The sequence below is a fragment of the Phascolarctos cinereus genome, unplaced genomic scaffold (assembly GCF_003287225.1).
Source record: "Phascolarctos cinereus isolate Bilbo 61053 unplaced genomic scaffold, phaCin_HiC Scaffold_7;HRSCAF=346, whole genome shotgun sequence".
Classification (NCBI taxonomy): Eukaryota; Metazoa; Chordata; class Mammalia; order Diprotodontia; family Phascolarctidae; genus Phascolarctos; species Phascolarctos cinereus.
The window spans coordinates 46,138,885-46,152,479 of record NW_027556180.1 but is presented as its reverse complement, the minus strand read 5'-3'; positions in this window follow the sequence as shown (position 1 = coordinate 46,152,479).

Below are 13,595 nucleotides of genomic sequence, written 5' to 3'. Positions count from 1 at the left end.
CATGCTGGAGTTAGGACACCCAGTTTCATTTCATAACAATCCTTCAAAATACTGCATGAAACCCACATTTTAAATTGAAATGAATTAAAATTAATTTTGTGGTGTCACAAAACATTTGAAGACCATAGATATAGAGAGCATGCCTATTGGTGAGTTTCTATCCATCTCAAGCAGTTCCTCTTCTTATAGAATTTTATTGAGAAACATGACATATACATATAGAACATGTTTTCAGGCACCCAGCCTAATGTCCATTCTCTTTAAGTCCAGTTTTCAGAGCAAGGGTGTCTCTGAGTATCAGGGATATGCTGGAGCCAGCTTGTACTTGGGGAGAGTTCATTTAAAAATTTTCAGCATGAGCATGTATACCTTGGAGATTGACAAGCTAAAAATCAGGGCTTGATTTATTATTTTATTGGTTGTCTAGACTTAAAGTGATGAAGCAAATGTTAATAATGCTGATTAAACCCCAAAGTGTGTCATGCTTTTTCAGAGAGCTGGTCATTAAACATTTATTGACACACCACCACTATATCCTCCCAGGTCTTTAGGTGTAGCTGTGAGGGCTTTAGGTCATTATTTAATGCCACAGCTCACAAGCCCCCAATTTCTGCAGCCTTTGACACTGTCAATCACCTTTTCTCCTTGGTAGTCTTTTCTCTCCAGGCTTTTGTGACATACTCCTGGTTTTTCTCCTGCCTATCTGACCTCTCCTCAGTCTCTTTTGCTGGATCTTCATCCAAGCTGTACCTATTAACCTTGGGTGTCCCACAGGACTCTGTCCTGGGCCCTCTTCTTTCTGTACACTGTTGCATTTGGTGATCTTATCAGCTCCCATGGATTCAGCTCTCATCTCTGTGCTGATGATTCTCAAATTTACTTATCTTAACCTCTTTGCTGATCTCTAGTCTTTTGTCTTGAATTGCCTATTGGACACCTCAAAATGGATGTTCTATAGATATCCTAAACTCAACACATCCTAAACTGAATTTGTTATCTTTTCCTCCAAATCCTCCCTTATTCCTAACTTCCCTATTACTATTGAGGATACCATCCTCCCAGTAACCTGGGTTCAAAACCTACATGTCATCCTTAACTGCATCCCCTCATATTCAATCTGTTGCCAAGGCCTGTAGAATTTACTTTTGTAACATATCTCACATATACCCCTTTTCTCCTCTGACACTGCTACTGCCCTGATACAGACCCTTATTCCCTTATGCCTGTATTATTGCAATAGCCTTTTGGTGGGTGTGCCTGCCACAAGTCTCGCATCATTCCAGTCAGTCCCCCAGGTCTGACCATGTCTCCTGTCCTACTCAATCAATTCCAATGACTTCCTATCATCTCCAGGATCATCTTTTTTGTGTTCAAAATTCTTCATAATCTCATCCCTTCCTACCTTTCCAGTCTTCTTATACCTTATACTGTACTCTCCCCATTACTCTTTGATCCAGTGATGCTGGCCACCTTGTTGCTCCTCAGACAAGATACTCCATCTCCTGACTCTGAGCATTTTCACTGGTTGGCTCCCTTGCCTGGAATGCTCTTCCTCCTCATCTCCTCCTAGCTGTCCTGGCTTGCTTCAAGTTCTAGCTAAAACTCCACCTTTTACAAGGAGCCTTTCCTGGTCCCCTTTAATTCTAGTGCCTTCCTTCTGTTGATTATTTCTAACTCACCCTGTATACAGTTTATTTGTACACAGTCATTTGTATGCTGTCTTCTTCTTTAGACTGTGAACTCCTAGAGCAGATACTAACTTTTGCCCCTTTGTTTTTGTATCCTCAACACTTAGCACAGTGCCTGGCACATAGTAGCTGTGCAATAAATGTCTTTTGACTGCTTTCCACTGTGATTGTTAGTTGATAATCAATTAACCATTCAGACTTAGCTTTTAGAATGTCTTTTTCTATTGCAATATAGCTGGTATAGTTGGTACAAATATTCTTTCTAAAACACAGTGGCAGCCTTTCCTGAAAACACATACAGAATCCAGGGAAAAGTGGGCTTGGGATTAGAGCACATATGGCAAAGCCACATGTGGAAAAGCAGCTCCTGGCTTGTAGGAGTCATTTTTCTAGAGGCCGCCTATGCTCGCCTTAGGCATGCTGAAGCTTCTCTGCTGGGCTCTCCCTAGATTTGGGAATCTGCATCTGCGGCTCCCGAGGCTAACTTTGCAGCTAATGAGGATTAGAAGATGGGGAGAATGCTGGATTTCTGAAGTTCACAGAAACCCCCTCCAGTCAAGCTTGGGGAGGAGAGAAACTGAGCTTGAGACTGAAGTTCAGGGCTCTGCTCCTACCCCAGCCTTCATGGATTTCTTCTCAGGGGCTTAGCTTGAACATTCTCCTCTCTACTTGCTTGAATTTATTGAGTCCTGAACCAGTTCTCTGGTTTTCTAGTGTTAGCAACGGGGTGTTGACAAATTTCCATAGTCAATCCTAACACACTTTCCATGCAATGTCACTTCAGTTGATCAAGGATCTCTCCTCCCCACCTCAACCCCCATACATACAGTATGATGGATTGAGTGACTTAGACTATTCTCACTTGGTTAAGGCATCAGGATGTAGCATATTATCACTTATTTTAAATAGGGTGGGATGACTTGATTTACTCAATCAACCCCAACCCTTACACACAGAGAAGTAAATGCAAAGTATCTGTGTGTGTATTTACAACATACACCTACATATATAAACAAACACACATACATATAAACATATAAGCATGCAAACATACAAACATATAAACATACACACATACAAAGTAATTTCAATGGGGAGATGTTGAGGGTAAAGGGAAAAAAACCCCCACTAATAATTAGAGGGATCCCAAAGCCTTTCCAAATGAGGCAGGGGGCTGAGCTTTGGAGAGACCTCCAAGAGATACAAGTGAGGAGGAGAAGCTTCTCAGGCCCAGGGAATAATTTCTGCAAAGGCAGAGGAGGGAGATGGGAAGGTGACCTTGGCCAAAACTTAAAATACAAGAGGCAAAGTAATGTTTAATCATCCTTGAAAAAATGCTTGTTGGAGTCATATTGAAGGGTTTGAAATGCCCAATAAAGAAACTTCATTTTATTCGAGAGGCCAAGAGGGAGCTATTGAAGCTTCTTGAGCAGGGGAATGACATGGTACAAAAAATGTTTTGGAATGTAAACTAGTTTGTACATCCACTGAGCTTTCAGTATGTTTTTTATATCTAGCACCTAGTCAGTTGCCTTTCAAATAGCAAGCACTTATTGAATATTTGGTGAAAGTGAAATGAATTATGAGGCAAGAAATAATTTTCTGAGCAGCTTGAAACAAAGAATTGAGTCATTTCTCTGTGTCAGGAAACCCAGACTTTTTGTCAGGAAGGACTACTTTTGATTTCTTCAAGCCTTAAATCAAATGGATTTGGGGTATGTTGAAAGCAGGGAGTATCTGACTCTCTGAGGCAGAGAGGATGAGATATTCTTGACTAATGCTCTAGAATAGATGGACTTGGGGCTGTTCCCCCCCCCCCCAGCGTAAGCTCCTTGAGGCCAAGAATTGTTTCATTTTTGTCTTTATACACTTAGTGCCCATTACCTCCCCTGGCATTGAGTAGACACTTAATAAATGCTTGTTGATAGGGGGAGGGGAGGCATGATTAGCAGCTTCTCTCTGCTTACTTCTGGAAATCCTGGCAAAAAAAGTTGGGAAAAGAGATAATATTGACAACCAGCTTAGAGATCTTTCAAACAATACTGGTTCTTGACATCTTTCTCCAAAATATATAAATGCATCTATCCCTTTAAATAATGATATTATTGGCTGGAAGATCCTGAGCTAGTGATTGGAGGCCCCTGCTTTAGGCAATTCAAGCAAAATCTTCTATTTTAGCTTCAGTTATCTGGATAATTCTAGTAAACAAATGGATGGTTTTCTCTTTTCTCCCACTTGGTGCCCCATGGGGCAGGACATCTTATGGCTTGTCCTGGGGGACCAACAACAATAAAGGTGTAGTAGTTAGTACAATAAGGCCAAGAGGTCAATTATTACTAAGCAGTAAGCAGGAAGTAAGACCAAAGATGGGAGAGAGGACCAGAGATGGGAGAGAGGACCAGAGAGAGGAGAGAGAGAGGACCAGAGACAGGAGGCAAGACCAGAGATGGGAGAGAGGACCAGAGACGGAAGACAGGACCAGAGATGGGAGGCAGGACCAGAGACGGGAGGCAGGACCAGAGATGGGAGGCAGAACCAGATATGGGAGACAGGAGCAGAGATGGGAGAGAGGACCAGAGACAGGAGAGAGGACCAGAGACAGGAGAGAGGACCAGAGAGAGGAGAGAGGACCAAAGATGGGAGAGGGGACCAGAGAGAGGAGAGAGAGAGGACCAGAGACAGGAGGCAAGACCAGAGATGGGAGAGAGGACCAGAGATGGGAGGCAGGACCAGAGACGGGAGACAGGACCAGAGACGGGAGACAGGACCAGAGACAGGATGTTCATCTGGAGTTCACACCCCAGAAGAGGTGATGAAGAACCATGGAAATCCAAAAGGTAGAATAGTGGCCATGATTAGGCTCAGAGATGGTCCAAAGAAACATGTATTCAAACAGGTTTGAGCTGATACAAAAGGCAAACTCCCCATTGACTTGCTCAATGCCTGAGCCGTGATGCTGACTTTCTCAGCCCCAGCCTTTGGAACAAGGCCTGGCCATCTCAATACCTGGCCTCCAGCTAGCCACAGCTTCCTGCCCTCTACTGCTAGCACTTCCAGTATTGAAAGCAACTGAGTTTGTGCGGCTATTGCCTGGCAGCTCTGGCTATGTGATTGTGTCTTGAGCCTGAGTTACCTGGTGTAAGTCATCAGGACACAGGATAAATGTTCAGCTGCGGGGCAGAGGAAAGCAAGAAGTGATTCTCTTAGACTGACTCACTCACTGTATGCCGACTGGCCAAGCCAGGGGCCTGGGGGGTATCACAGCTGTCCCCCTGCTTTATGGGTCTAGTCTCAAATATGAGACAAGGCAGCCAAACACAGGGCAATCCCAGAAATGGGGGGTGTCTGGCAACCCTAAGATAATTGCTTTCAATCTGGGCTATACTTTGCCAGCTGGAGTTGATCCTAACACAGTCATGGTAATAGGCTCTCCTGCTCCAGTCCATTGAATCACCCCATTCAAGTAGAAGTGGGGGTAGGGCCACTGATGGAGGCAGAGGGAGGGAGGATCCTTTGTGCATATCATTATTTAAAGGGATAGATGCATCTAGATATCTTGGAGAGAGGTGTCAAGAACTGGCATGCTTGATTAGGACAATGGCACCCTAGCCCCAAAAGGTTTCAGAGACAACCTGGCCTAGAGGAAGGATTTCTGAATTTGGAGACAGGGGATCTGAATTTGAATACTGCTTTTGATACTACCTTTGTGCCTGATTTTGAGCAAGTTGCTTCCTCTCTGGGCCTCAGTTTCCACAACTATACAACGAGGGCTTTGGGCGAGATGACCTCTAAGGTCCCTTCCAGTTCTAGAGCTTTGCTCCTATGACCAAAGACAAATCATTTAACCTCTCAAGCTTAAAAAGAAAATTATAGAGTACCTACTATGTGCCAGGCACTGGACTAAGGGAATATTATTATTATATTTTATTATTATCTCATTTGATTTTCATAATTATCCTTCAGACACTTTCTAGTTGTGTGAAAATGGGGAAATCAGCTCATCTGAATGCCTATAATACCTAACCCTAAAGGCTGTTATAAGGATTAAAGGAGATAATGCATGTAAAATATTTTATTGTTGTTCAGTCACTTTTCCATTGTGTCCAACTCTCCGTGACCCCATTTGGAATTTTCTTGGCAAAGATCCTGGAGGGGTTTACCATTTCCTTCTTCAGTTCATTTTACTGATGAGGAAACTGAGGCTAGCAGGGTTAAGTGAATTGCCCAGGGTCACATAGCTAGTAAGTGTCTAAGGCCAGATTTGAACTTAGGAAGATGTGTCTTCCTGACTCCAGGTCCAGCACTCTATCCACTGCACCACCTAGCTGCCCTAAAATTATTATTGACAATCAATTGGGCAAATCTGGGGAGAGAGCGTGATATAAAAGAGAAATTGGAGGACTTGCTTTTGATGGCTGTGGGACCACTTCCAGACTGTGTGACCATGGGCAAGTCTTAGCTTCTCTAGCTTTCAGCCTCCTTATCTGTCCAATGACAGAGCCAGCCTAGATGCACTCCAAGCTCCCATTCAATTGTCAAGCTCTGATATTAGCACAACTCAGTGTCAACTGAATGCTTAAAGGGCCCTCTTTGTTGTATAAATTCATACCTTTATTTCTCTAAAAGTACCATTTCAGCAGACAGTGTCAGAAATGTTTTAGCCATGTAAAACATGCCATAATTTTCAGCATCCTGTCCATACCACTCATCCTTGTTGTAGCTGGCACATGCTTAAAGTTAGACTTAATCCTTGATGAGCCAAATTTTCCTCCCCAGACTCCTTTTGTATGGTCACAATTAGCTGCACATGAAGAGCTGTATTCATATCTAATTGCTCCCACAAGTGAGTAATTGCACCCAAAAGTGGTGAGTTGCACCAATGGCAGGCTCAATTAGGAACAAAAATGCAAATCGTTGCAGCACCACAAATTGTAATCTCTTGAAAAAAAAGACCAAAACGTGACCAATGCTCTTTTACCCCCACTGGACGTAAAGCCTTTATTATTGGGGACAAATATCTCTTGTATTTGCACTTCTGCTTTTTGGATGTTGAGTATGCCTTTTGAAATGTTGACTGTAATAGGGCAAAAGGAAAAGAAAAAAAACCCCAGCCAGCTGACACTAACTACGGGATAATTTAAGAACAAGAGAATGGAATGAATGACAGTCAAAAGTAGAGTTTGCATAATTCTGGCAATGGCCTGAAAGCATTATTGTCATAATTATATTGATCAGCACTGAAAGATGTCCTAAAGAAAAGAGAGGAAGAGAAGCCAGTGTTTTCCAGCAAAGAAGTAGGAACTCCCATTGACTGCTGTCATATTGGGGTGGGTGTCCCAAGCAGAAGAAAGAAATGAACTCTGGTAGTGTGCGCATCGTTCAATATCATTCTATTAGCAAAGTCATTTCGGGAGGATGTGGAACCTTGCACATACATCAGTGGTGATCCAGCTCAAAACCTAAACCAAAAACACAGAAGGAAAAAAAAAATGCAGTTTTTGTTCCATACAACAAAACTTCTTTTTCAGAGGTTAGGGTGAATTGAGGGGGCCATTGTGGGGTCCCTTGCTTAATAGAAATGGAATACATACAGAATGTCAAAACCTTTGGGAGCAAACAGGGAGAGATCATTTACTGATGTGCTACAGTTTGGAGAAAACACTTGAGAAAGTGTAGTAGGGTGCATCTAAAAATTCCAACAGCTGCCCTGGCCATGAGCTTCTAGTGAATTTAATAATAGCTACTTTTCTCTGAGTGCTGCAGGGGTGGGGGTGGGGGTGAAAAATAATGCAGCATTTCATTTACTGCCACTGTTTGCAGCGCCCAGGATACCTCTCCATCATCATGTCAATATAATTGCATGTCTTTTTATTGCTCCAGGCAGAACTCACTACACAGCAAAAGATTTAGTTTGTAGATTTGTAAAAAGACATAAAGTGGTCATTAAAGACGAGGGGTAGGGAATGTAAAGCTGTTTCATTCTAAGACTGATAGGAGGGGGTGGAAGAAGAGGATAAATGTTCAAGAATATTATTTAAAAGGCTATTTAGAGTCAGCGAAGGCATATTAAATGGAGCCTCTGTGGACGTGACTATCTGAGCTTTGTTAACTGAGGGAGTTCAGAACTGCTCAAGAAGTCTAGTAAATCACCATGAAAATAACCACCTGCCCACATATCCGGGAACTAAAAGTAATCATGCGAAAGTTGTGGTTTTGAGGCCTCACTGAATTCTGCACTTCAATGGTAGGGTGAGGGCTAGATGGGTGGTCAATGGGGAGGACATGGTGTTGATGGATACGTGCAGGAACTTATGTATGGGATACGGGGAGCAACCTACCGGAGATGATTTCAGGAGTGCTCAAAAGGTCTTTGCTACTTTGTTGCAGATGCCTGAAATTCCTTTTTAAGAGAAGAAACAAAGCATTTCATCCCACAATTTGAGAGAGACTTAAAATACAAATTACCCCCCCCCCAAAAGACAATACCTTGCCTTGAATTCATATTAACATATAAATGATTGATGGGCAGTTAGGTGGTGCAGTGGAAAGAGTGCAAGGCCTGGAGACAGGAGGACCTAAATTCAAATTTGATCTCAGACATTTACTGGGTGTGTGACCCTGGGCAAGTCACTTAACTCTGTTTGCCTCAGTTCCCTCATTTGTAAAATGAACTGGAAATGGCAAACTATTGCCAAGAAACCCCCAAAAGGACTCATGAAGAGTCAATATAAATGAAAAAAAAATGAACAACAACAAAATAAATGATTGATATGCAAGTAAGTGTTCATAGCCCCTTTTAGTGAAAGTTTTTGATGGGGTGGTGGAGGGTTTTGATGGGGTAGGGTAGGGGGCAAAGAGTATAAGGGCAATGAATATTATTGATATTATTGATAGATATTATTATCAATAGAACGGCATTTAGTTGGATCGTGATGAATATTTTATTCCATTTCTACAAATGTTAATTACCTCTTAAATATCCTCCCTTATTCAACCTGTTTCAAAAATACTCTTAGTTTCTTCTAGCCTAAGCCACACCCCTCTCTAAATCTGTGTGATCCCTGGTTTTTCTTTGCTCCAAACCCTCTAAACTGCCTTTTGGAAAAAAGCTTTTCTGGGGCCTTGTTTTATAGCTCCCTCACTTCTGAAAATATCCCCCTCTCCTCTTTCCCTTTCAAAATGGAAGCATCCCTTGTAGCAAAGACTATAAGGCCAGCCACCCAATACGGTGTCTTCAGAGAAGAGGGAACGTGTTTCATTATTTGTCCTCCAAGACTCTTAATTGGTTTTCCAGTTACTCAGAGCTCATCTTCCCTTTAATGATCTTTTTATTTATGTTGTCTGAACTGCCTTTTGAAATGGAGGTAGAGACAACTCATTGTCTGCCCCTAACTGTTCCTAATTTACTTAGAGGGTACTGGAAATGAAGATTTGGGAGATTGTGACCAAAATCACTTCACAAACAATAAAAAGCAGTGAAAGGAAAAACCAAAAACATGAAGAAAAACCTTGAAAAAGTTAGATTTGTAGATCTATTATTAATAGATTCTGACTAGCCATATGATCCTGGGCAAGTCACTTTTCACCCAGCCTCATTTTCCCTACTGGGAAAGTGAAGCCCTTGGACTTGATAATCTCTAAGGTCCCTTCCAGCTCTAAATCTACAATCTTTTTCTGACCATTTCCTGGATAAAATCTTTTACACCACTTCTAGTGGACAAATCACCATGGTTATGTGGCAGCCTCTTTACACCCACCAAGTTCTGTCTGGTGCCCTTTGAGTAATAAGTAGTATTGCTGCTTTAGAGATTGTTTTGTTATTGTTCAGCTCTTTCTGTTACATCCAACTTTTCATGACTCCATTTGGGGTTTTCTTTGCAAAGATATTGAAGTGGTTTTCCATTTCCTTCTTTAGCTCATTTTGCAGATGAAGAAACTAAGGTAAATAGGGTTAAGTGACTTACCCAGGGTCACACAGCTAGTAAGTAAGTGTCTGAGGCTGGATTTGAACTCAGGAAGATGAGTCTTCATGATTCCAGGCCTGGCACTCTATCCACCGTGCCACCTAATTGCCCCCATTTAGAGGTTGTGGTGTTCCATAATTCATAGCCATATGATATGACAGGTAGAATATTGGTCTTAAAACTAAAGGTGAATCTTGGGGTCATTGAAAACCCTTCAATTTCCCCTCAAGCAATCCATCCATCTCCTTTTCTCTTCCTTAATTCTGGCCCCAGCTCATTAGCCATCTGCATTCTCTGTCCAAGATATATATATATATGTATATTGATGAACCAAAGAATGAGCTATCCATATGACAGCTTGCTGTATTTTGGAAAATATGCATTGTTTTTGTTGTTAAGTTGTTTTTCAATCACGTCTCATTTTTAGTGGCCCCATTAGGGTTTTCTTGGCAAGGGTACTGTAGCAGCTTGTCATTTCTGTCTCCAGCTCATTTTACAAATGAGGAAATTGAGGCAAATAGGGTTAAGTGACTTGCCCAGGGTCACCCAGCTAGTAAGTGTCTGAGGACAGATTTGAATTCAGAGAGAGAAGTCTTCCCGACTTCAGGCCTGGCATTCATTGTCCACTGTGCCATCTAGCTGTCCAGTGCCCAATGCATTCTTTATCCATTTGTTTTTTGCTGGTGTGTCAAGTTAGGCCAAACTCTTTTTTGGAGTGGTTGTGAGTTGAATGAGGGAGATTCTGCAGATGACAGTGTACTCTTTGTGCCAAGCATCAGGATACTCCAAATAAGAGCATCTGGAGGACCTCACTAGTGGTGGCATTTCTGTGACATCATCAGTGACAGTGGAATCACCACATTTGGGCTTTCATATCTCGGGAACCCTCTTAGATTTGGATTCTTCACTAGACATCCTCCATGACATTGCGAACACCTTTGGCAAATGTCGAGCTCATTGTCTTTTGTCTCACTTCACAAAGAGAATCAGAGGTTCATTGAAGAATTATTTCTATTGTTGCATCTATCCAGGACTTTTGAGTGATATATGCATTTGTTAGAGGAGAAAACTCCATTTTGCTCTCTTGAGCCAAATTCTGTGTTTTAAAAATAATCAACAAATAAGCACAGTGCGATTTTTGAAACTTTCAGCCAGTTGAGTGACTGTAAAAATGTAGATTGCTGCATAAAATTGTGAAAGCCAACCTGTACCCTTCTCATATTTTCATTAAGAATAGCCTTAATATGTATATAAGTCATTTCATAAAGATTTTTTAGGAATGAGAAATAACCGTGTGAGTTGGTAGTTATTAATGTCCTTTTGATTTCGCTTTTTTGATAGTGATTCATCATTTTCCCCAGTCATATCTTTCAGATAGTTTGAGATTTGATCTGTCAATGTCTTTGGAATTATGTCTTCTCCACCATGGCTTTCCTCTGTGTATACTTGGTCTACTCTAGCTGCTTTCCCTACATAAATCTTAGTCTTTTTTAGTGTCATTTCTACAGCTTCATATACCACATTGGGAACTGAGATATGAGAGCCCAAATGTGATGATTCCACTATCATTGATGATAAAAATAGTGTATTACAGAAATGCTGCCAGATCTAATCCATCTTTTATCCATTTGTTGTCCTCTTTCCAGCGTGTTAATAAAATGCTCTGGGGTTGCTCTGACTTAATTTCATCTCATGCCAAACTTTCTGTAAACATTTTTCCTTCTACTTGTTCTTGCTGTTTTATGAGGCATTAGAGTTTCTAACCTTCCACCATCCCCCTTCATGAGATTTTGCACATGAGTTTATACTTGAAACATGGGTTGGTCTTTTTCTCTGGCAAGAAAATCAAGCATTTGCTTGCTTATGCAATTTCTGTGCTTTTGGAGGCACCTTTCGGGGGTAATAATTTCATGTGAACTTTTGAAAACAGTCCTATTCCTTGTCAATGTATTTTTCTTTATACGTATCCCATCTTTTTTCAGGCAATAGCTTGTTTGGATAGATCAATTTGCAGTTACGATTGCCAGCCATGCCTTATCACCATGATCCTTTCTTTTCAATTTGCTGTTGATTTTTATCTTTGCCCTAGCCTAACAGGTCAATGGGCTGACCACATACAGATAGTTTATTTTGGAAATGACCCCTACATTGGCAGCTAGTTATTTTATTTCTGTTAAGATATAGCCAATTTCATATGTGTATCTATATCTGTATCTGTATCTGTATCTGTATCTGTATCTGTATCTGTATCTGTATCTGTATCTGTATCTGTATCTGTATCTGTATCTGTATCCGTATCCGTATCCGTATCCGTATCCGTATCTGTATCTGTATCTGTATCTGTATCTGTATCTGTATCTGTATCCTTATCTACATCTGTATCTGTATCTGTATCTATATCTGTATCTGTATCTGTATCTATATCTATATTGGCATCTGTATCTGTATCTATATCTATATCTGTATCTGTATCTATATCTATATTTACATCTGTATCTATCTATATCTATATCTGTATCTACATCTGTATCTGTATCTATATCCATATCTCTATCCATCTATCTATCTATCTGTCTATCTATCTATCTATCTATCTATCTCATATATATGTATGTATATATACATACACATACACATACACACACACACATATATATATATATACATACACATACACACACATATATATGTGTATATATATATGCATATATATATATATGTTTGGATGGATGACATTGTTTGTTTGCCATGTCTGGTACCTTTGGATTTTCTCTTAAATATTCATAACTGATGCAGTCATGAATCTCCTGTGTAGTCTATAAACTTTTGGCCTTTATTTCTCACTCCTGAGCTATAGTGTAACAGATTTAGATCTGGGAAGAAACTTAGAGACCATTAAGATTCACCCCCTCATTTTACAGATGAGGAAACTGAGTCTCAGAGAGATTAAGTGACTTAAACAGGTTCACAGACTTAGTAAATGTCCAAGGCAGGATTCAAATTCAGTTCTTCCTGGAGTTCCAAGGACTCCAAGGAAATCTTGGAGATCCAAGACTTGACTCCAAGTGAAGCACTCTGTCCCATCTTTCCCCTAAACTATTGTTTTACTTGTAATCTGTTACTATGTGTATGTGTAAATATGTAATTTATCATTGTAGACATGAGCACGCGCCTGCGTCCCTGCTGCTTCTCTCCTCTCCTCCAAGTGAGACATTAGGTATTTTGAAGCATTATTTTCAGTCGTGAGGCCCTACATAAATCCCTAATCCCAGCTGTGCTTAGCCTCTGTCCCTGCACAATGGCTCAGTGGTATTTAAAAAGCTCTCCAAGCTCATAGGTTGAATAATTCTCTGAGCCTGGACAGCTTTAGAAATACTGCTCAACCATTATTCATTTAATCTTCAGAAAAGTCCAATGAGTGGGTACAGTAAGTATGATTCCTATCTCCCAAATGAGAAACCTGGGCAAAAAAGGGATTCTAACTTGCTGGAAGTTACACTTTTAGTTAGATTAGAATGCAGGGGTCCTAATTCTTTTCCCAGAGCATAGAGACATTATCTGTGGCATGTTATGAAAGGTTGGAAAAACTCGTTAGGCCTTAGATAAAATTAGGATCATAGATTTAAAGCTGGAAGTGACCTTTGAGGCCATCTAGTATAACAACTAATTTTACAGATGAGGAAACTGAGGCCCATAGAGGTTAAATGGCTTGTCCAAGGTCACATAGATCATGAGCCCCTACCACTGTGCTTCTTTTTAACAATCAGACAATAGTCTCAGTTCTTTAGCAAAGGCATTTGCTCAAATGGCCTATCAAGAGCAGTAGTTGGGAAACATTTTGCTCCAAATCTGGGGTACTTAAGGGGGAGGGGAATGCATGAGCATGAACTTTAATTACACTGGTAGTAAAGCACATCTCTCTATAGGTAATTCACAGTCCTGG